Raw genomic sequence first — 21,823 nt, 5'->3', positions numbered from 1 at the left:
TGAAATGAAGACAACCTTTTCGGGCTCACGGAACACATTAATGTTGAACAGAAGTAGATACCAATGATGGATGTATCTTAACCATAATACCCGTGAGGAATGATCCAAACCTATACAGTCAAGGATAATATCCTGAGTGAATCGAGTCTCCGGCTTAGCCCAAATAGAACGCCACAATAAAAGTGGCCGAACTGCTGCTAAGTCAGAGATGTACTCGATCCCAACTTCTTCATGGATCAACTGTATGGAGGCGGAAGGGGGAACACATAATAGCCTCCTTAAGAACTTGTTTTCCTCCTTCTGCAGGAGAATACCCTCACAGTGACCCCACACCCCTGCCCCATACAGGGCAGAGGAAACACAACATACATTGTATATGTTCGTCATATCATAGATACTTCGTGAGCCAAGTTTAGAGGCAAAACGAAAAATGCTACTAGTGGACCGTAACATTTTTGTTTTTACGGCATCAAATTCCGCATTCCAGGACCCACTGTTGCTATATGTTATTCCCAAATAACAAAAAGATTTAACAGAGGTCAGCTTTTCCTTATCTAGGAAGAAAGTATGCTTTACCTGCTTAGCTGCCTGACCACATGACATTACATATGTCTTAGTTTTATTCACACGAAGCTGCCTAGCTTGTATAAACTGCGTGAAATTATCAATTAGGCGCTGTAGGCCCAACTGTGTTCGAGATAAAAGAACAGCGTCATCCGCATAAAGTAACAGTGGAACAGGTTTACCACCAATCAGGGGGGCATCTGCTAAGATGTCGGTCAGGGATCGATCTACACCATTAATAAAAAGGGAAAATAAAAGCGGGGCTAAAACACAACCCTGACGTATGCCCCGAGACACTCTAAAGAACGGGGTACATTCGCCAAGGGTGCCATAGCGGACTTTACATGAAAGTTTTTCGTATAGTCTGGCTAAAAAATACACTATTTCCCTTGGTGCCCCTGCGTCAAGCAGAACCTCCCAAAGAATACCATGGTTAACCAAATCGAAAGCGCTGCTCAAATCAGCAAAACATAAAAAGAGGTTGCCACTTTTAGCCACAGTATATTTACTGATTAAAAGGTCCAGATTTACGCATTGGTCCAGTGTACCCAGACCTTTGCGGAAACCGTATTGGACTCTAGTTAAGATGTTAAAATCAGTTGCCCAGTCTTCAAGCCTCTTCAGCAAAATCCTACTCATCACCTTTACAGAGGCATCCAGTAATGAAATTGGGCGATAATTAGAGGCCTCTGACTTATCGCCCTTCTTATGTAAAGGAATGATGATCGATTGACCCCAGGTAGAAGGGAATTCATTTTCAGCCGCACAATTAAAAATCCTTGTCAAAATGGGAGCCCATAACGCTGTTTCATCTTTGTATAAATCCAGCAGGACCCCATCGGGGCCAGGTGCCTTGCCTCCTTTACTTAAAGAAATTGCTTCCTGACATTCTTCCAATGTTATAGCCAATGAAAGGGGCAACCATGGGTTTATATCTGGTGATGGTAACTCAGAAGTTGGCCCTTCAGGGTTAAATATTTTAGAAAAATGATTAACCCAGTCGCTACATACCACATATGAGGTCAGTTCTGAAACATTTTCTTTACTGAGAAACGGACTATTAATCGTTTCCCAATAGAGTTTACTGTTTTTAGTCTCGGCAGCCTCCCTCAGCTTGTCCCACGCCTCAGACTGTAATACCCTTTTCCTTTTATTAATAGCTAATTTGTAACTAGCCCTGAGGTGTTGTATCACAGTCTTAACACGTGGTTTGGTGCCTAGCGCATTCTTTAAGTTGCGGAGGGCGACGATACATGTCTTATCAAACCACCCCTGCTTTTGACCACTGTTGGCTGACGGGGTCTTAGTGAAGATACCCTCAATAATGTTGTTCAAAGATACAAAACATTCTATTAAACAGCCAGAGTCACTGTCATCATCCAAACAATAACTAATTTGATTCTTGCATAGGGTGACAACCTCCTTCTGCTTGACTTTGGAATTTAAACCAGTCCATTTAACCCTAAGGCCCTTTGGTCTGGTAGGCACTATATCGGTTGTACATTTACCACCTGGAACTGATAAGGTGCCATGCCCCAAGAGGGTAACACGTAGGCTATTATGGTCACTGAGACTTTCTTCATTCACATATAAATCAGTGTAGTCTCCACTGCTAGACAACAAAATATGATCAATGAATGAACCTGCATCTCTGCCCGTAAATGTGGGGCATGTTATTGCCTGATTGTTAACATTGCAGTTTAACAGGGTCATATCTAGCATGGCTAGCATATTATTTAGGGTGGAACCATAACTGCAGTGTTGGAAATGGGGAGAATCCTCCTTCCCCCCTGGTCTCTCCAATGGCTATTTAATGCTGCATCAAAGCCACAGATATTCCCGTTAGATAGATGGCAAGGCTGCAAATTAAAATCCCCAGCCCATACCACCTCAGCCTTTCTTTTCGAGATGTCTAAAGCTTTAATGATTTCCTTTTCTAAAGGCAGTAAAATATCCCCCCTAGTGGCGTCAAAAATGTTGTTATAGAAATTAACAATAACTAAATCAATGTTCTTTCTGCATTCCACCCTTATAACTTGGCTGTGTGTCCCCACGGTTGTACTATATTTGACCGTACAGTCACACAGCTTAGTTGACACTAACAATAAAAGGCCTCCCTTAGCCCTACCCGAGCTAGATTTGGTTGCTCTGAGACAGAAAGATGCATACCCTTCAATATTAATAGGGTCTGGACACCAAGTTTCCTGTAATAAAATTAAATCAAAACCCTCACCCAAAAAGCTGGTCCAAAAGGGTGTACCCAATTTACTAGTAAGACCAGCAATATTCCAGGAAATGAGAGAGATTCCTGCTGGTTTCCCAGCATTACCAGCAACAGGTAACTCCTGCTGGTTTACTGGTGGTAATAAAGCAGGACCCTCTTCCCGAAAGATGGTAACCGGACTTAGGCTGGGGCTAGCAATAGTTGTACATATATCCTGGCTACCTCGATTGCCTATGTGCTGGGAAGGTCTTAATGATGACAATTCAATAGATTCGTGGGGTACAACTGGGGGCTTGACAGAGGAAAAAGAAGAACACTCCATCTCAGAATTAGGGTTGTTTAGATCCAATGCTTCAGATGAGCTAAGTCAGTCTACCTCATCTAGCACGGCATATCTATTTGGGTGGGCGAATTGTGAGGACATGGGGTCTTGAGAGTGGGGCGGGTCCTGCCACGTTTGTTGCCAAGGATATTTATCCAATTGAGGTGGCTGAAAAGATTGCGGCCATTGGTAAGCTGGCTGGGGTAAAGGTGGCGGAAAATGAAAAGGGTGTTGCCAGTGGGCTTTAACTTGATGCATAGGAAAAAGTGGGGCATTTGGAAGCTGCTGCTGTGAATTAACATGATGTGGAAAAAAAGGGGGCGGATAAGGTGGTTGCAACCAAGATTTAGCAGGTTGCTGTGGAAAGTACCCAGGTCCACTATTGCTTTGAAAAGTGGGACAGGGAGGGTTAGGTCGTACGGGCTTTGATAGGAAATAAGACAGGGGAAGTGGGTTAATTTGGGTCGCAGGACCACTATTGGGTGCATTACATACGTAGCTTGCTGCCCCTACATCCCTAAAATTAACAGTTATTACGTCCCCTACTATTGATTTCTTGCTTCTGCCCACCCAGTCCCCTCTACGCACGGTAAGGATTTCACCGTTCATGTTGTTAGGTAGGGGTTTATGTAAATGGAGCCATTGAGCACATTTATTCCTAAGCTCGGTAAACGATTCTTTTACTCCCTCCTTCAATGGGGGAACCGCCGTCAACACGACTACAAAAGGGGAAACCTCTGGTGGTAGGTTTATGGACCTAAAACGAGTCTGCTTTGGTTTGGGCCCTTCTGATTTGTTTATAATGGGAGGTGCAGAGGTTGAATTAGGTTTCCCTGCTACTTCTTTGGCTTGGATAGTAGGGGTGGCAGTATTAGCAACAACAGGATGTTGATTCGCCTGGACAGGAGTATTCCCCTTTGAAATCTGAACAGTTATTGGTTGAACGGAAGTATTCCCTGTTTGCGACGTAGGGGGTATAACTGGGTTCCCAGGGACTGCAGTATCTTGAACCTTATTTGGTACACCTTTGGGGGGCTGAATGCTCGTTAAACATTCAGGGGTTGATTCTATGGTCCCTTGTAACTGAACAGACCCTTGTCCCTGCATTTTTTGTGGCCATTTGGAGTGTATTAGAGAAGTAAGCCTATCCACTTTAGAAATTAAAGGCTTAATTTGAGCTGCTAAAGTGGCTTCGAGGTCTAGTTTTAAGTCTATGACCATGTTTTGCACCCAGCACGGGATACCTGATTTCAATTGTGGGGTAGGGGAGATCAAATTATGATTCCTAGCTGGGGCTTTTGCTTTACTTTTGCCCTTCAATATGGCCTTATGAGGGTTAGGAGCCCTTCCCCGGAGAGCAATGGGTACAGAAACTGTTTCCGCATCCTTATACCCACTCAGACTCGGCTCCACTTTGTCAGGTGACTGACAGATTTCAAGATCTGGTGTAACCTCCAGGTCATCAAAAGACAGGTCCGAGTCTGATGGGGCAACCGATAGATCTACAGTATTCGGTACGGTCGAAACATTATTAGTAGGCATGGTTATGGGTAATGAACAATTATTCCCATTCTGCAAAACAGGAGATTTAGCCTTTGCCAAAGGGCCCAGGGATGAACGCCTAGCGTTTGCGAGGTCCATAGAGACTCTTTTTTCCAATAAAACAATACTTTGGTCAATAGTCTCATGTACGCGTGAAATAAAGAGATCAATAGGACCAGTCACCTGGGCTACCGCCGTAGCTTTTTTCGCGCAACTTCGAGTTCTGTTGCGTATGGTCGACATCTTGGGTATTGTGGTTTTCAAGGGTGAAGACACAAGAGTTCTGGGCAGGGCCGTCCTCTGCCGTCCTTGAACGGCCTTAAACGGCCCGCTCTTTGCCCGGTCTTCGCCCCGGTAGTCGCCCCGCGCGCGTCCCGCGTGCGCGTTGTTACAGCAGAATATATGGAAGGGACAGGTGAAGGGGCGGGAAGAGGACCAGCTGCGGCCGATCAGCGCCGCGCTGCCTGCTGGTCCTCGCAGTCCCGCCTCACGTCCTCTGATGAGATGCTGGCTCGACAAAGCCGCGTTGGTGCTTCTACGCACTAGGGTGTTGGTCCAGCTACGCAAGACTGCAAATTGACCTGGCCTGCGAGCGGCACCCGCGAAGCGGGGGCCGCGAGGCGTAGGTCTCAGCAACAGAGGAATAGAAATGAAGGATCTGCACTCGCTGCACAACAGCTGACGAAGAGAGTCCCAGGCAGCACACTCGGCAAGGTGTATTTGACCGGTGGAGGGGCGGGAAGAGGACCAGCTGCGGCCGATCAGCGCCGCGCTGCCTGCTGGTCCTCGCAGTCCCGCCTCACGTCCTCTGATGAGATGCTGGCTCGACAAAGCCGCGTTGGTGCTTCTACGCACTAGGGTGTTGGTCCAGCTACGCAAGACTGCAAATTGACCCGGCCTGCGAGCGGCACCCGCGAAGCGGGGGCCGCGAGGCGTAGGTCTCAGCAACAGAGGAATAGAAATGAAGGATCTGCACTCGCTGCACAACAGCTGACGAAGAGAGTCCCAGGCAGCACACTCGGCAAGGTGTATTTGACCGGTGGAGGGGCGGGAAGAGGACCAGCTGCGGCCGATCAGCGCCGCGCTGCCTGCTGGTCCTCGCAGTCCCGCCTCACGTCCTCTGATGAGATGCTGGCTCGACAAAGCCGCGTTGGTGCTTCTACGCACTAGGGTGTTGGTCCAGCTACGCAAGACTGCAAATTGACCTGGCCTGCGAGCGGCTCCCGCGAAGCGGGGGCCGCGAGGCGTAGGTCTCAGCAACAGAGGAATAGAAATGAAGGATCTGCACTCGCTGCACAACAGCTGACGAAGAGAGTCCCAGGCAGCACACTCGGCAAGGTGTATTTGACCGGTGGAGGGGCGGGAAGAGAACCAGCTGCGGCCGATCAGCGCCGCGCTGCCTGCTGGTCCTCGCAGTCCCGCCTCACGTCCTCTGATGAGATGCTGGCTCGACAAAGCCGCGTTGGTGCTTCTACGCACTAGGGTGTTGGTCCAGCTACGCAAGACTGCAAATTGACCTGGCCTGCGAGCGGCCCCCGCGAAGCGGGGGCCGCGAGGCGTAGGTCTCAGCAACAGAGGAATAGAAATTAAGGATCTGCACTCGCTGCACAACAGCTGACGAAGAGAGTCCCAGGCAGCACACTCGGCAAGGTGTATTTGACCGGTGGAGGGGCGGGAAGAGGACCAGCTGCGGCCGATCAGCGCCGCGCTGCCTGCTGGTCCTCGCAGTCCCGCCTCACGTCCTCTGATGAGATGCTGGCTCGACAAAGCCGCGTTGGTGCTTCTACGCACTAGGGTGTTGGTCCAGCTACGCAAGACTGCAAATTGACCTGGCCTGCGAGCGGCACCCGCGAAGCGGGGGCCGCGAGGCGTAGGTCTCAGCAACAGAGGAATAGAAATGAAGGATCTGCACTCGCTGCACAACAGCTGACGAAGAGAGTCCCAGGCAGCACACTCGGCAAGGTGTATTTGACCGGTGGAGGGGCGGGAAGAGGACCAGCTGCGGCCGATCAGCGCCGCGCTGCCTGCTGGTCCTCGCAGTCCCGCCTCACGTCCTCTGATGAGATGCTGGCTCGACAAAGCCGCGTTGGTGCTTCTACGCACTAGGGTGTTGGTCCAGCTACGCAAGACTGCAAATTGACCTGGCCTGCGAGCGGCACCCGCGAAGCGGGGGCCGCGAGGCGTAGGTCTCAGCAACAGAGGAATAGAAATGAAGGATCTGCACTCGCTGCACAACAGCTGACGAAGAGAGTCCCAGGCAGCACACTCGGCAAGGTGTATTTGACCGGTGGAGGGGCGGGAAGAGGACCAGCTGCGGCCGATCAGCGCCGCGCTGCCTGCTGGTCCTCGCAGTCCCGCCTCACGTCCTCTGATGAGATGCTGGCTCGACAAAGCCGCGTTGGTGCTTCTACGCACTAGGGTGTTGGTCCAGCTACGCAAGACTGCAAATTGACCTGGCCTGCGAGCGGCACCCGCGAAGCGGGGGCCGCGAGGCGTAGGTCTCAGCAACAGAGGAATAGAAATGAAGGATCTGCACTCGCTGCACAACAGCTGACGAAGAGAGTCCCAGGCAGCACACTCGGCAAGGTGTATTTGACCGGTGGAGGGGCGGGAAGAGGACCAGCTGCGGCCGATCAGCGCCGCGCTGCCTGCTGGTCCTCGCAGTCCCGCCTCACGTCCTCTGATGAGATGCTGGCTCGACAAAGCCGCGTTGGTGCTTCTACGCACTAGGGTGTTGGTCCAGCTACGCAAGACTGCAAATTGACCTGGCCTGCGAGCGGCACCCGCGAAGCGGGGGCCGCGAGGCGTAGGTCTCAGCAACAGAGGAATAGAAATGAAGGATCTGCACTCGCTGCACAACAGCTGACGAAGAGAGTCCCAGGCAGCACACTCGGCAAGGTGTATTTGACCGGTGGAGGGGCGGGAAGAGGACCAGCTGCGGCCGATCAGCGCCGCGCTGCCTGCTGGTCCTCGCAGTCCCGCCTCACGTCCTCTGATGAGATGCTGGCTCGACAAAGCCGCGTTGGTGCTTCTACGCACTAGGGTGTTGGTCCAGCTACGCAAGACTGCAAATTGACCTGGCCTGCGAGCGGCTCCCGCGAAGCGGGGGCCGCGAGGCGTAGGTCTCAGCAACAGAGGAATAGAAATGAAGGATCTGCACTCGCTGCACAACAGCTGACGAAGAGAGTCCCAGGCAGCACACTCGGCAAGGTGTATTTGACCGGTGGAGGGGCGGGAAGAGGACCAGCTGCGGCCGATCAGCGCCGCGCTGCCTGCTGGTCCTCGCAGTCCCGCCTCACGTCCTCTGATGAGATGCTGGCTCGACAAAGCCGCGTTGGTGCTTCTACGCACTAGGGTGTTGGTCCAGCTACGCAAGACTGCAAATTGACCTGGCCTGCGAGCGGCACCCGCGAAGCGGGGGCCGCGAGGCGTAGGTCTCAGCAACAGAGGAATAGAAATGAAGGATCTGCACTCGCTGCACAACAGCTGACGAAGAGAGTCCCAGGCAGCACACTCGGCAAGGTGTATTTGACCGGTGGAGGGGCGGGAAGAGGACCAGCTGCGGCCGATCAGCGCCGCGCTGCCTGCTGGTCCTCGCAGTCCCGCCTCACGTCCTCTGATGAGATGCTGGCTCGACAAAGCCGCGTTGGTGCTTCTACGCACTAGGGTGTTGGTCCAGCTACGCAAGACTGCAAATTGACCTGGCCTGCGAGCGGCACCCGCGAAGCGGGGGCCGCGAGGCGTAGGTCTCAGCAACAGAGGAATAGAAATGAAGGATCTGCACTCGCTGCACAACAGCTGACGAAGAGAGTCCCAGGCAGCACACTCGGCAAGGTGTATTTGACCGGTGGAGGGGCGGGAAGAGGACCAGCTGCGGCCGATCAGCGCCGCGCTGCCTGCTGGTCCTCGCAGTCCCGCCTCACGTCCTCTGATGAGATGCTGGCTCGACAAAGCCGCGTTGGTGCTTCTACGCACTAGGGTGTTGGTCCAGCTACGCAAGACTGCAAATTGACCTGGCCTGCGAGCGGCACCCGCGAAGCGGGGGCCGCGAGGCGTAGGTCTCAGCAACAGAGGAATAGAAATGAAGGATCTGCACTCGCTGCACAACAGCTGACGAAGAGAGTCCCAGGCAGCACACTCGGCAAGGTGTATTTGACCGGTGGAGGGGCGGGAAGAGGACCAGCTGCGGCCGATCAGCGCCGCGCTGCCTGCTGGTCCTCGCAGTCCCGCCTCACGTCCTCTGATGAGATGCTGGCTCGACAAAGCCGCGTTGGTGCTTCTACGCACTAGGGTGTTGGTCCAGCTACGCAAGACTGCAAATTGACCTGGCCTGCGAGCGGATCCCGCGAAGCGGAGGTCTCAGCAACAGAGGAATAGAAATGAAGGATCTGCACTCGCTGCACAACAGCTGACGAAGAGAGTCCCAGGCAGCACACTCGGCAAGGTGTATTTGACCGGTGGAGGGGCGGGAAGAGGACCAGCTGCGGCCGATCAGCGCCGCGCTGCCTGCTGGTCCTCGCAGTCCCGCCTCACGTCCTCTGATGAGATGCTGGCTCGACAAAGCCGCGTTGGTGCTTCTACGCACTAGGGTGTTGGTCCAGCTACGCAAGACTGCAAATTGACCTGGCCTGCGAGCGGCACCCGCGAAGCGGGGGCCGCGAGGCGTAGGTCTCAGCAACAGAGGAATAGAAATGAAGGATCTGCACTCGCTGCACAACAGCTGACGAAGAGAGTCCCAGGCAGCACACTCGGCAAGGTGTATTTGACCGGTGGAGGGGCGGGAAGAGGACCAGCTGCGGCCGATCAGCGCCGCGCTGCCTGCTGGTCCTCGCAGTCCCGCCTCACGTCCTCTGATGAGATGCTGGCTCGACAAAGCCGCGTTGGTGCTTCTACGCACTAGGGTGTTGGTCCAGCTACGCAAGACTGCAAATTGACCTGGCCTGCGAGCGGATCCCGCGAAGCGGGGGCCGCGAGGCGTAGGTCTCAGCAACAGAGGAATAGAAATGAAGGATCTGCACTCGCTGCACAACAGCTGACGAAGAGAGTCCCAGGCAGCACACTCGGCAAGGTGTATTTGACCGGTGGAGGGGCGGGAAGAGGACCAGCTGCGGCCGATCAGCGCCGCGCTGCCTGCTGGTCCTCGCAGTCCCGCCTCACGTCCTCTGATGAGATGCTGGCTCGACAAAGCCGCGTTGGTGCTTCTACGCACTAGGGTGTTGGTCCAGCTACGCAAGACTGCAAATTGACCTGGCCTGCGAGCGGCACCCGCGAAGCGGGGGCCGCGAGGCGTAGGTCTCAGCAACAGAGGAATAGAAATGAAGGATCTGCACTCGCTGCACAACAGCTGACGAAGAGAGTCCCAGGCAGCACACTCGGCAAGGTGTATTTGACCGGTGGAGGGGCGGGAAGAGGACCAGCTGCGGCCGATCAGCGCCGCGCTGCCTGCTGGTCCTCGCAGTCCCGCCTCACGTCCTCTGATGAGATGCTGGCTCGACAAAGCCGCGTTGGTGCTTCTACGCACTAGGGTGTTGGTCCAGCTACGCAAGACTGCAAATTGACCTGGCCTGCGAGCGGCTCCCGCGAAGCGGGGGCCGCGAGGCGTAGGTCTCAGCAACAGAGGAATAGAAATGAAGGATCTGCACTCGCTGCACAACAGCTGACGAAGAGAGTCCCAGGCAGCACACTCGGCAAGGTGTATTTGACCGGTGGAGGGGCGGGAAGAGGACCAGCTGCGGCCGATCAGCGCCGCGCTGCCTGCTGGTCCTCGCAGTCCCGCCTCACGTCCTCTGATGAGATGCTGGCTCGACAAAGCCGCGTTGGTGCTTCTACGCACTAGGGTGTTGGTCCAGCTACGCAAGACTGCAAATTGACCTGGCCTGCGAGCGGCACCCGCGAAGCGGGGGCCGCGAGGCGTAGGTCTCAGCAACAGAGGAATAGAAATGAAGAATCTGCACTCGCTGCACAACAGCTGACGAAGAGAGTCAATCAATTCTCGTCCCCGCCCGCCATGTGCTTCAAAACTGCATACGTATCTCGTGATTTCAAGGTTCTGCAACCAGTACACAACAAGGAGTTACGAGTCCCATTTATTCCGGCGCCATTTTGGGCGACGACGGGCAGGTCCAGGATATAGTCAAAATGTCTCTACCAACCATCGACTATGATGATGTTCATATGCTGTATTTATTAGAGTAACACTCATCTGTCCACATGAAATTAATTTACCACAATCTAAACATGTCATTTGAATCTTTCCAAAGTTCTTCTAAATATTTGGGACCGTTTCCCTTGCCTCTGAAGCTCTCAGTGCCACTTCTTTGCTGAATGTACTAGCAGGTCAGGGGTTCTCCTCCAAATCTCTCTTTTATGCAGCACTATAATTAATTGGTGCCACCTCTCCATATGACGATGCATGGTATAGTTACCACAACTATATTTTTTTTCGGTTCCTCTGGAGAGTTCATCGTGGCAGATGAAGCGTGTAACATACCGGGCATTTACCTTTTTTTGCATGTACAGGAAAGGAAAAAAAAATCGAGCGTCCGAGTTCTAAGGTGTCCCAGGGCCATTTTAGTGGACCAGGCCCAAATCCAAAGAACAGGCCGCCATTTTGAGAGTCCTCTTGCAGCCGCCTGTCGCTGTAGCATCAAGAGCAGCCGAAACTCAGCTGAATGGCAACTGAAACGGTAAAGGGGCGCCCCACTACATTTCAGCATTGTAGGATGACCACACCAGTACAGCAACTTGCTAGACATCACCTCGGTGCCATCCAGATCTCGGCGCCCCACTGCAGATGAAGTGCCTCTCAACTATGAAACCACCACGGTGACATCCGGATCTTGGCGCGTTGTGCTGCCTTCGGCCTATTCGCACATCGGTCCGCTACTGACGCCATCTCACAGGCTAATGGGGCGACCCACGCCGAGTTTCAGCATTGTAGGATGACCACACCAGTACAGCAACTTGCTGGACATCACCTCGGTGCCATCCGAATCTTGGCATCTCAACGCCTAGTGGTATCTTCCATACAGAAAATATTGTTACGCTGCCTTTGGCCCCATTCGCACATCAGTCCGCAACTTAGACATCACCTCGGTGCCATCCGGATCTTGGCATCTCAGCGCCTTGTGGTGTCAGTCAGAAAATATTGTTGCGCTGCCTTTGGCCCCATTCGCACATCAGTCCGCTACTGACACCATCTCACAGGCCAATAGGGCGCCCCACGCCGACTTTTACCATTGTACGATGGCCACACCAGTGGCACAACTTGCTAGACATCACCTCGGTGCCATCCGAATCTTGGCATCTCAACGCCTAGTGGTATCTTCCATACAGAAAATCTTGTTACGCTACCTTTGGCCCCATTCGCACATCGGTCCGCAACTTAGACATCACCTCGGTGCCATCCGGATCTTGGCATCTCAGCGCCTTGTGGTGTATTCTCTTCAGAAAATATTGTTGCGCTGCCTTTGGCCCCATTCGCACATCGGTCCGCTACTGACACCATCTCACAGGCCAATAGGGCGCCCCACGCCGACTTTTACCATTGTACGATGGCCACACCAGTGGCACAACTTGCTAGACATCACCTCGGTGCCATCCGAATCTTGGCATCTCAACGCCTAGTGGTATCTTCCATACAGAAAATCTTGTTACGCTACCTTTGGCCCCATTCGCACATCGGTCCGCAACTTAGACATCACCTCGGTGCCATCCGGATCTTGGCATCTCAGCGCCTTGTGGTGTCTTCTACTCCGAAAATATTGTAGAAAATATTGTTGCGCTGCCTTTGGCCCCATTCACACATCAGTCCGCTACTGACACCATCTCACAGGCCAACAGGGCGCCCCACGCCGACTTTTACCATTGTACGATGGCCACACCAGTGCCACAACTTGCTAGACACCACCTCGGTGCCATCCGGATCTTGGCATCTCAGCGCCTTGTGGTGTCTTCAAATCAGAAAATATTGTTGCGCTGCCTTTGGCCCCATTCGCACATCGGTCCGCTACTGACGCCATCTCACAGGCCAACGGGGCGCCCCACGCCGACTTTCAACATTGTAGGATGGCCACAGAAGTGCGACAACTTACTAGACACCACCTCGGTGCCATCCGGATCTTGGCGCGTTGTGCTGCCTTCGGCCTATTCGCACATCGGTCCGCTACTGACGCAAACTCACAGGCCAACGGGGCGCCCCACGCCGACTTTCAGCATTGTAGGATGGCCACACCAGTGCGGCAACTTGCTACACACCACCTCGGTGCCATCCGGATCTTGGCATCTCAGCGCCTAGTGGTGTCTTCTATTCCGAAAATATTGTTGCGCTGCCTTCGGCCCCATTTACACATCGGTCCGCTACTGACGCCATCTCACAGGCCAACGGGGCGCCCCACGCCGACTTTCAGCATTGTAGGATGGCCACACCAGTGCGGCAACTTACTAGACACCACCTCGGTGCCATCCGGATCTTGGCGCGTTGTGCTGCCTTCGGCCTATTCGCACATCGGTCCGCTACTGACGCAAACTCACAGGCCAACGGGGCGCCCCACGCCGACTTTCAGCATTGTTGGATGGCCACACCAGTGCGGCAACTTACTAGACACCACCTCGGTGCCATCCGGATCTTGGCGCGTTGTGCTGCCTTCGGCCTATTCGCACATCGGTCCGCTACTGACGCAAACTCACAGGCCAACGGGGCGCCCCACGCCGACTTTCAGCATTGTAGGATGGCCACACCAGTGCACCTTACTAGACACCACCTCGGTGCCATCCGGATCTTGGCGCGTAGTGAAGCTGCAGCAGCTGCAAATAAGCTTCAGACAGTGTTACAACCGCTGCTCAGAACTCTCAACTATGACACCACCTCGGTGCCATCCGGATCTTGGCGCGTTGTATTGCCTTCGGCCTATTCGCACATCGGTCCGCTACTGACGCCGCCTCACGTGCCAACGTATTTTCTCCGCATTTTATACCCTATGCCGCATAACAGGTCATGTGACTTGTTTATAAAACTTTTCATTGGTTCATTTTACTTTTGGTTTCCTAATGATGGAAGGCTTGATCATGTGACCTAAAAACAACACTTTTCATTGGATGAAAACTTATTTTTTTTCCCAAACGATGAAAGCCCCACCTTGTTTCTGGATGTTTCAGACTGAAGCTGGCGTCAGCATGAGAGCACCACCATCTCGTAGCTCAGTCGTGGTCATTCCGCGAGCAATCATGGCAGCCGCTCCCCACCAGAAGCCTGCAGGAGTCGGAGCCCCCAAAACTTTTGATGAATTCTCAAGGCGGAGGGGACGCTTTCGAGAATGGGGTCCAAGACCTAGCAGACAAGCGTCCGATTTCCAAGGTGTCCCAGGGCCATTTCAGTGGACCAGGCCCAAAAAGGAAACAGCCTGCCGCCATTTTGAGAGTCCTGTGACAGCCGCCTATCGCTGCACCGCAAGAGTGGGCACAACTCAGCTGAATTGCGGCTTTTGACACAGTGGACCAAAAACGGACGGAATGGCAACTGAAACGGTAAAGGGGCGCCCCACTACAACAGATGACACTCCACCTGGAGAGGCCCGTTCACGCCGCCTCCCCCGGGGCGCCCCACGCCGTTATTCGGAGCAGCATTGTAGGATACCAAAACCAGTGCGGCAACTTACTGGACATCACCTTGGTGCCATCGTTCTGCTGCCTTGGAACTATTCGCGCAACAGTTTGCTACTGATGACCCACCCCCCGCGACGCCCCATGCCGTTATTTGCTGGGTGGCAACTTACTAGACATCACTTTCGCGTCATCTAGATTTCAGCGCGTTCTGCTGCCTTGGAACTATTCGCACAACAGTTTGCTACTGATGACCCACCCCCCGCGACGCCCCACGCCGGAAATCTGGACGTTGTGCTACGTTGGGACTATTCGCACAGCCGACCGCTACTTCGTTGTTTTTCCCTAAAATTTTTTATATGTTATTACTATTTTTGTTTTCTTGTATATATTTATAAATTATTAAAGTTTTATAATCTTACTACTTTGTCGGAGTGCTATATATTTTTAATGTGACACATAATTGTAAAAACTTTGATGTACAAAGAGTCATCCCTGGAATCTTCCGCTTCAGGCTCGGTCCCCTCCCCAATCACAATACAGGATGGTTTTCAGATAATAGCAACGCTTCTGCTGTGACGGATCTCATCGAGTGTGGGCCTTGATCTACTATAACTCCTTTGAAGAGGGGTGATTCTTTACAGCTGTGGCCATAAACTACATCTGCAGAGCTAGCTGATACCCTAGGACCAGCCTGGACAATCGGACACAGAGGAAAAGGAGTGTCAGAGGGTGCGGTAGTGAATAGGGCGAAAGGGAGGTGTCGGGCGGGCACAGGGTGTGATTCTCAGGGAAGAGCAGCGCAGATGGGGGGAGGTTTATTACCCATGCATAAGACAGAGAGCGGGGGTGACCACTGCCTGGGGGAGATGCTTGCGAGGGTGGGGAGCCATGCTAAGGATCGACAGCGTGCACAGAGTGGGTCTGGTCAAGGCATCTAAAATGGCTGCCGTGCACGACAAAAGTGTGGCATTTGAAAAAAGACAAGATGGCGCAGACAATGTTTTTCAACACTTCCTGATTTCCTTCGAATCGAACGTTAACAGACGTTGGGGCATATTACCAAAGTTAAGCGATATTTATCCCTAACGATGCTTAGCAACACATTTTTTACCGCTAAGCATCGTCAGAAATTATCGCAGATAAACCTTGCTATTATCAAGGTTTATCGCAAATGCCATAAAAAACGACCGCAATGCATTAATATCGCTGAAAACTCAGCGATATTCATGCATTACCGAGCTAATGCTCTTAGCCATGTTATCCACCTCCCATTGGATAACATGGCTAAGAACTGCTCAGGGCAGGTGGTAGCTTTTGGAGATATTTGCGCTTATCTCGAATATTTCCAAAAGTTGATAATAGGAGATAGCGATGTTAGCGACTGTTTCCAGTCGCTAACATCTTGGCATGCCCACTTTGCATGTCATTAGTGATAAATATCACTCACATGCAAAGTGGGGCCCAAGATGGTCGCTATCTTCTACTAGCCGTCGCTAACTGGTGTTAGCAACAGCTAGGTAATACACATATAATTTTATCTCCGCGAAGCCGAGCGCTGTTACAGATATATATCTTGTTTTTGAACGTTAATTTCTCAAAATGCACTGAAGCACATATATTGAGACCTAGCAAAGGCACATCGGGCTACCAGTCCCTACAATTTTGCCAAGTTTCGTACAAATCCATTCAGCTGTTCGATCCTACCGAGAGACAAGATGGCGGCCGCTACGGACTGTTTGGAATGTTTACAGACACCGGAGAGCCAATCAGCTTCGCTTCGCAAAGCTCCGTAACGCGAAAAGTACGCGAAGCGGTGCGCTGTTACAGATATATATCTTTTTTTGAACGTTAATTTCTCAAAATCCACTGGAGCACATATATTGAGATCTAGCAAAGGCACATCGGGCTACCAGTCCCTACAATTTTGCCAAGTTTCGTGCAAATCCATTCAGCTGTTCGATTATTATTATTTTTATTTTTTTTTGCCCCGCGGGGCCCTTTTAAAACCTCCACATCAAACCTAAACGGTCAGGGAGGATCTACTATGCCCCCTTATGGTCATTTGCCCCTTCGGTTTGGCCTCCGCTTGTCTCTCGATCCTACCGAGAGACAAGATGGCGGCCGCTACGGACTGTTTGGAATGTTTACAGACGCCGGAGAACCAATCAGCTTCGCTTCACAAAGCTCCGTTGCGCGAAAAGTACGCGAAGCGGTGCGCTGTTACAGATATATATCTTTTTTTGAACGTTAATTTCTCAAAATCCACTGGAGCACATATATTGAGATCTAGCAAAGGCACATCGGGCTACCAGTCCCTACAATTTTGCCAAGTTTCGTGCAAATCCATTCAGCCGTTCGGGCTAAAAGTGAGGCCAACCGCCCTATGGAAAACTCAATGTTAAAAACACGTTTTGGGACCCCCCTTTTTTCTCGGCCCCCCCTTGACGAACCCCCCCCCAAATTTTCAAGGGCTACTCAGAAACAAAATGTGCCATTTTCCTGAAAATTTCAGCCAATTCCGTCCACAAACGCCAAAGTTATTAGACATAGAATTTTCAAAAATCCCATAGAGAAAAAATCCTAACTATATATACCTACTGGCGACCGCCAGTAGGTAATATATATATGAATATTAAACAATGTTCCTGTTCGCCAGTACACGGCGAGGGAAAACCAGGTGAAGACCTCAGAGTCGCCTCCAACACTCTCAGCAATCAGGACACGGTAAGCAATTTTCAAGTGAAGAGCAGAGTGAAAATTTATTCACAAAGAATATAGGGACTTAATGTCAATCCATGATGCGTTTCGCTCCACGAAGGAGCTAGGTCACATGATGTGCCCCAGAGTGTATTGCAATTTTATAGTAAACACAAAAGTAGGCAAAAAAAAATAAACACACACCTAAAGTGAGAAAATGAAAAACAGACTATCCAAAAACACCGCTTACAAATAAACAACATAATGTTGAATGAGACTTGGACCATGAAGATGTCAAACTTGGCCCATTATTATACATTAAACCACATAAAATATATATATAGCAATAAAGTTAAGACAAGTGTCAAAACAATAAATATTGAGGAGAGAATTAGTGCATTTTTGACTAGAAGCATTCGTGAAAACAATATATAAATATATAATGACGACAAGTGTCATATAGTAGCTGCACATTTCATAATTAAATAACCATTCTCAAATAGTTCCTAATTCATTCTCCAAATTTCAATTGCTAAACCATCGAGCACATGTTGTCAGTAAAATTTCTCGGCCAAAAACAATCAAGTCTACATAAATGATCTCCTAAAGGCGGCATGGGTATTGTCTGAAAAAAGTGCATAAGTGCTATATACATAGAAAATTCTCATGGTTCTAACATGATAGAAATATACAAAAGTTTAAATATGTATCTGCAGTTTGGGAAGCAACTGAGAAGAGAACACACGTCATTTCATAATAAGTGGCAACATGATTATATCTGTAAAAAATTACTTAACTATTCCTCAACTGATCATTGGGGCCCATCGGGAGACGGGGAGGGGAAAGACCGACCGGAGACAAATTAAGGTGTGATAAAGGCCGCTTTATTGGGAACAGGTGCATCTTACCACAATACCATCCTTGGCCTTTGCCGTACAAAACTAGGCCTAACTAAATATACACATACCAGACCAAAACCCCCACCCCCACCCCTAAAATGTTCCCCCTCAAACAACATATACATAATTGCCAACAAACCAAACGCCTGCCTTAACTGTTTTTGCCCTTGCCATATGTACACTCCCTCCCCCTCTATCCAGGAAACCTCATTCCTCCTATCCTACCCCCCCTTAGCTAGGAAAAAAGCGCCACTCAAAAGCCCCATACGGCTTTCGACCCCCCCTAGGAGCCCTGCACCTTCGGATACCTGCGCACCCCAATGGCCCGATCCACTGCCTCTTTCAACTGCACAATATAGAGCTCCATCCCATATAGTGACAGATGCACGCCATCTTCTCTGAAGAAGTACACCGCCCCGTACCTCAATTCGGGGTGCTCCATCCTACCCACACCTTCTTTGTCACAGAAAGCCCGCATTTCGCTGTTAATTTTACTCCTTGTCCTATCGATAGCTGCCGGCCTCTCTGCCCCTCTCCAGCACCGCCTAGGGATGAACTCAGACCAAATGACATGACACCCGGCCCACTGCCTCCAAATTTCCAGCAAATCCTTCTTCATCTGTTTCACTAGTGCCAGTCCCTTACACTGCACCAAGTCGTTTTCTCCTAAGTGAATGACTACCACATCCGGGCAGACCCCTCCCCTCACCACATTGTTCAAAGCCGGCACCAACTCGTGCCACCGCATGCCCCCTTTTCCCCTCCAATGACACCTAAACAACTGGTCCTCTAGCTCCAAATTGAGGTTCCTGTATTTCTCCCATTCGGCCCTCTCCGCTCTCTTAACAAATGAATGGCCCACCACGTAAATGCTCATCGCTGCCGCCGTAGGCCCCGCCACCTCACCTGCAAAGATACATATGTAAGTAATGGGCCAAAACTGTCCAAAACACTCCCCTCCTACCCCCCGCATCCTGACGTACATCTTGTAGCAATCTGATTTCCAGCGCCCCAGCCGCTTGATCTCCTCCGTACCCGAGCCCCGTCGCGCCGCTTCCGTCGCCGCACCAATGCGAAAGGAATGCGTTCCAAATTCCTTCGGGTCCTCACCCATATTCCGTAGGGCGTGCCGCAGGACCCACAGCAGCTGAGCCGCCGTCACCCGACCGGCCCCTCCCCGGCCAAAAACCTCCGCACTTTCCCGCGACTGCCCCCCCGCCAACCGTCTCCCCCACTCCGCCGGACACACCGCCTTCGACCCTCCTGGTCCCAGCACCACCCATGTACCCTCACCACGCTGATCCATCTTCGATCTTCGCAAACGCACAGCCACCTCCCGTCCTCGCAACTCCACCTCCCCTCCACCTCCCTCCATGTCACTCCCGGCCGTCCCTGCAGCCCCACCAACTCCGACACGGGAAATGCTCCAAAAAACATCCATGACATCAGCGTTGAAAACAAAACCACCTCCGCCTGATCCCTGCACACCCCCGGTAGGGAGCGCACTAAGCCCTCCAGCATCCCCTCCGTAATCGGATGCCGCTGCCGCAACCGCGCCCCCTGCTCCCTCTCCCAACCCTCCAAAAGACGCCCCCCCAACTCTCCCGCTGAAGGCGCATAACCCCACCAGAGCTTTCCCATGAACGCCACCCCCGCCAATTTCCCCGCGATTGTCACCCTCGCCAGTCCCTTGTCCATCAGGCCGAGCATGAACCGCACCACCTGCTCTTCCCGACGCCATCTGTCACGCTGCCTTACCGCTCCAGAACGATGGAATTCCAGCCAAGCCTGCTCGTAAGTCTTCCACGTGGACGCCGCCAGAGACGCCTTCACCAATTGAACGACCCGTGCTCTCCTACCAACCAAAGCTCCTCCAGCACCTGCGTCTTGACCGCGGCCGCCTCCGTGGCTAGCCCATGGAACCTCTGCCCCTGTGAACGAGACAAAGCATCCGCAATGTCATTGTCCACCGCCGGCACATGCTGAGCGTGAAAAAGAATGTCATGCTCCAAGCACTTCAACACGAAAAGGCGCATCAACTTCAACACCTGTGGGTCCCTGGCAGACTGCCGATTCACCACCTGCACTACTGACATATTGTCCACCCTGAACAAGACTTGTTTGTGCGCCAAATCCTGTGCCCATACCGCCACCGCCACCACCAAAGGGAAAAGCTCCAAAAACGCAATGCTCCTTCCCCCCGCCTGCCACCGGGCCGGCCACTGCTCCGCGCACCACCTTCCTGCCCAGTAAAGACTGAAACCGCCGACTCCCACCGCGTCCGATGACATCTTGACGTCCCACTCCCAGTCTTCCGGCGGTGACATGGGCACCCCATTGAATCACCCCAAAAAGGCCAGCTACATGCTCAGGTCCTCTTTAGAACCCGCCGACAGGCGGACGTGATGGTGTGGCAACGTCAAACCGGACAACGCCAGTCCCAGCCGACGGCAAAAATCCGCCCCGCCCGCACGACCCAGCACGCGTAATTCAAATGCCCCAGCAACACCTGTACCTTCCGCACCGTCACTTTTCACCTGCTCAACATGCCACGCACCAACTCCACCATCACCACCCGCTTCTCTTCTGGTAGGCGTGCTTCCATGGCCGCCGAGTCGAGCTCTATACCGAGAAAGGACAGCACCGTGCTGGGACCCTGAGTCTTCTCCGGCGCCAAGGGAACCCCCAGGTAACCCATCAATTCCGTAAAACCGTCCAGCTGCCGCTGGCAGTCCGTCGAACCGGGCCGACCCACCAGGAAGAAGTCGTCCAGGTAGTGCATCACTGCCTCAGAGCCTGAGCGCCAGGAAAAAGCCCACTGCAAGAAGGAGCTGAATCTCTCAAACAATGCACATGACACGGAGCACCCCATGGGAAGCGCTTTATCTACAAAAAGGAGGCCATCAAACTGAATCCCCAGCAACTGGTGATCCGCCGGATGTACCGGCAACAACCGGAACGCAGATTTTCCGTCGCATTTTGCCATAAGTGCACCCTGCCCCGCCGCCGTCACCAACCTCCTCGCCACGTCCACGGATGAGTACGACACCGACGCCAACTCCGCCGAGATATAGTAATTCACTGATGCGCCCTCCGGCCATGACAAATGCTGAATCAGTCGAAACTGACCCCGCTCCTTTTTGGGGACCACTCCAATCGGCGAAATGATCAACCCTGGCAGCGACGGCTCCCGAAAGGCACCCGCCATCCTCCCTTCCTTCACCTCCTTGAAAAGCTTCTCCCGTACGACACCCTTGTGCGCATTCACAGACTTCAGATTCTCCGCCCACCGGGCGACCCGCATCCCCTCATACCCCAACCGAAAACCCTCCCTGAAGCCCCGACGCAGCACGGCCGCATCACCTGCCCGTGGATAAGCCGCCAAGAGAGGTTCGAGCCTAACCGGTGTACGAGCCTTTTCCCAAGGCACCACCCCCCCTCTGCCGCCCCCCCCTTACCCCCAGCGGGAGCCCCTGCCGGGTGGGGCCCCTGCGCAGGCCCTCCCCCGATCCCCCAGCAGCGCACCCCTGGGTGTTTCCTCCCGCACTTGGAGCATATGTGCCGAAAACGGCACACCTGCCTGAAACAGCACCCCTTATTGAAGTCCCAACAGGCCCCACCGCTGGTCGAGCTCGCGGTGTCCCCCGCCCCCAACCCCCACGGGTGGGGCGGGCCGAAAAGGGGGGCGGCGCCAGCGGAAACCCACTGGCCGTGTAGATGGTGCGGCCAAATTTCGCCCCACTCATCGTCTCCTGATACAAGTCCGCATCCAGTTCCCCCCACTTCGCTTCCGGATCCGACGCCATGCGCGCCCGGAACTCCTCGTCGTAATGCGACCACGCGTAACCCCCATACGTCACTTGCGCCCGCCGCACCACATCCATATATTTGAACAATGCGACTGACCTGTCAGGGTACTTTTCGCAGTACACACTGGCGTATATCAGGAATGCCGCAGACCAATTCTCAATG

This window comes from Lissotriton helveticus, chromosome 1_2 (assembly GCF_964261635.1).
Source record: "Lissotriton helveticus chromosome 1_2, aLisHel1.1, whole genome shotgun sequence".
NCBI classification, from domain to species: Eukaryota; Metazoa; Chordata; class Amphibia; order Caudata; family Salamandridae; genus Lissotriton; species Lissotriton helveticus.
Note: the sequence above shows the minus strand (reverse complement) of the source record.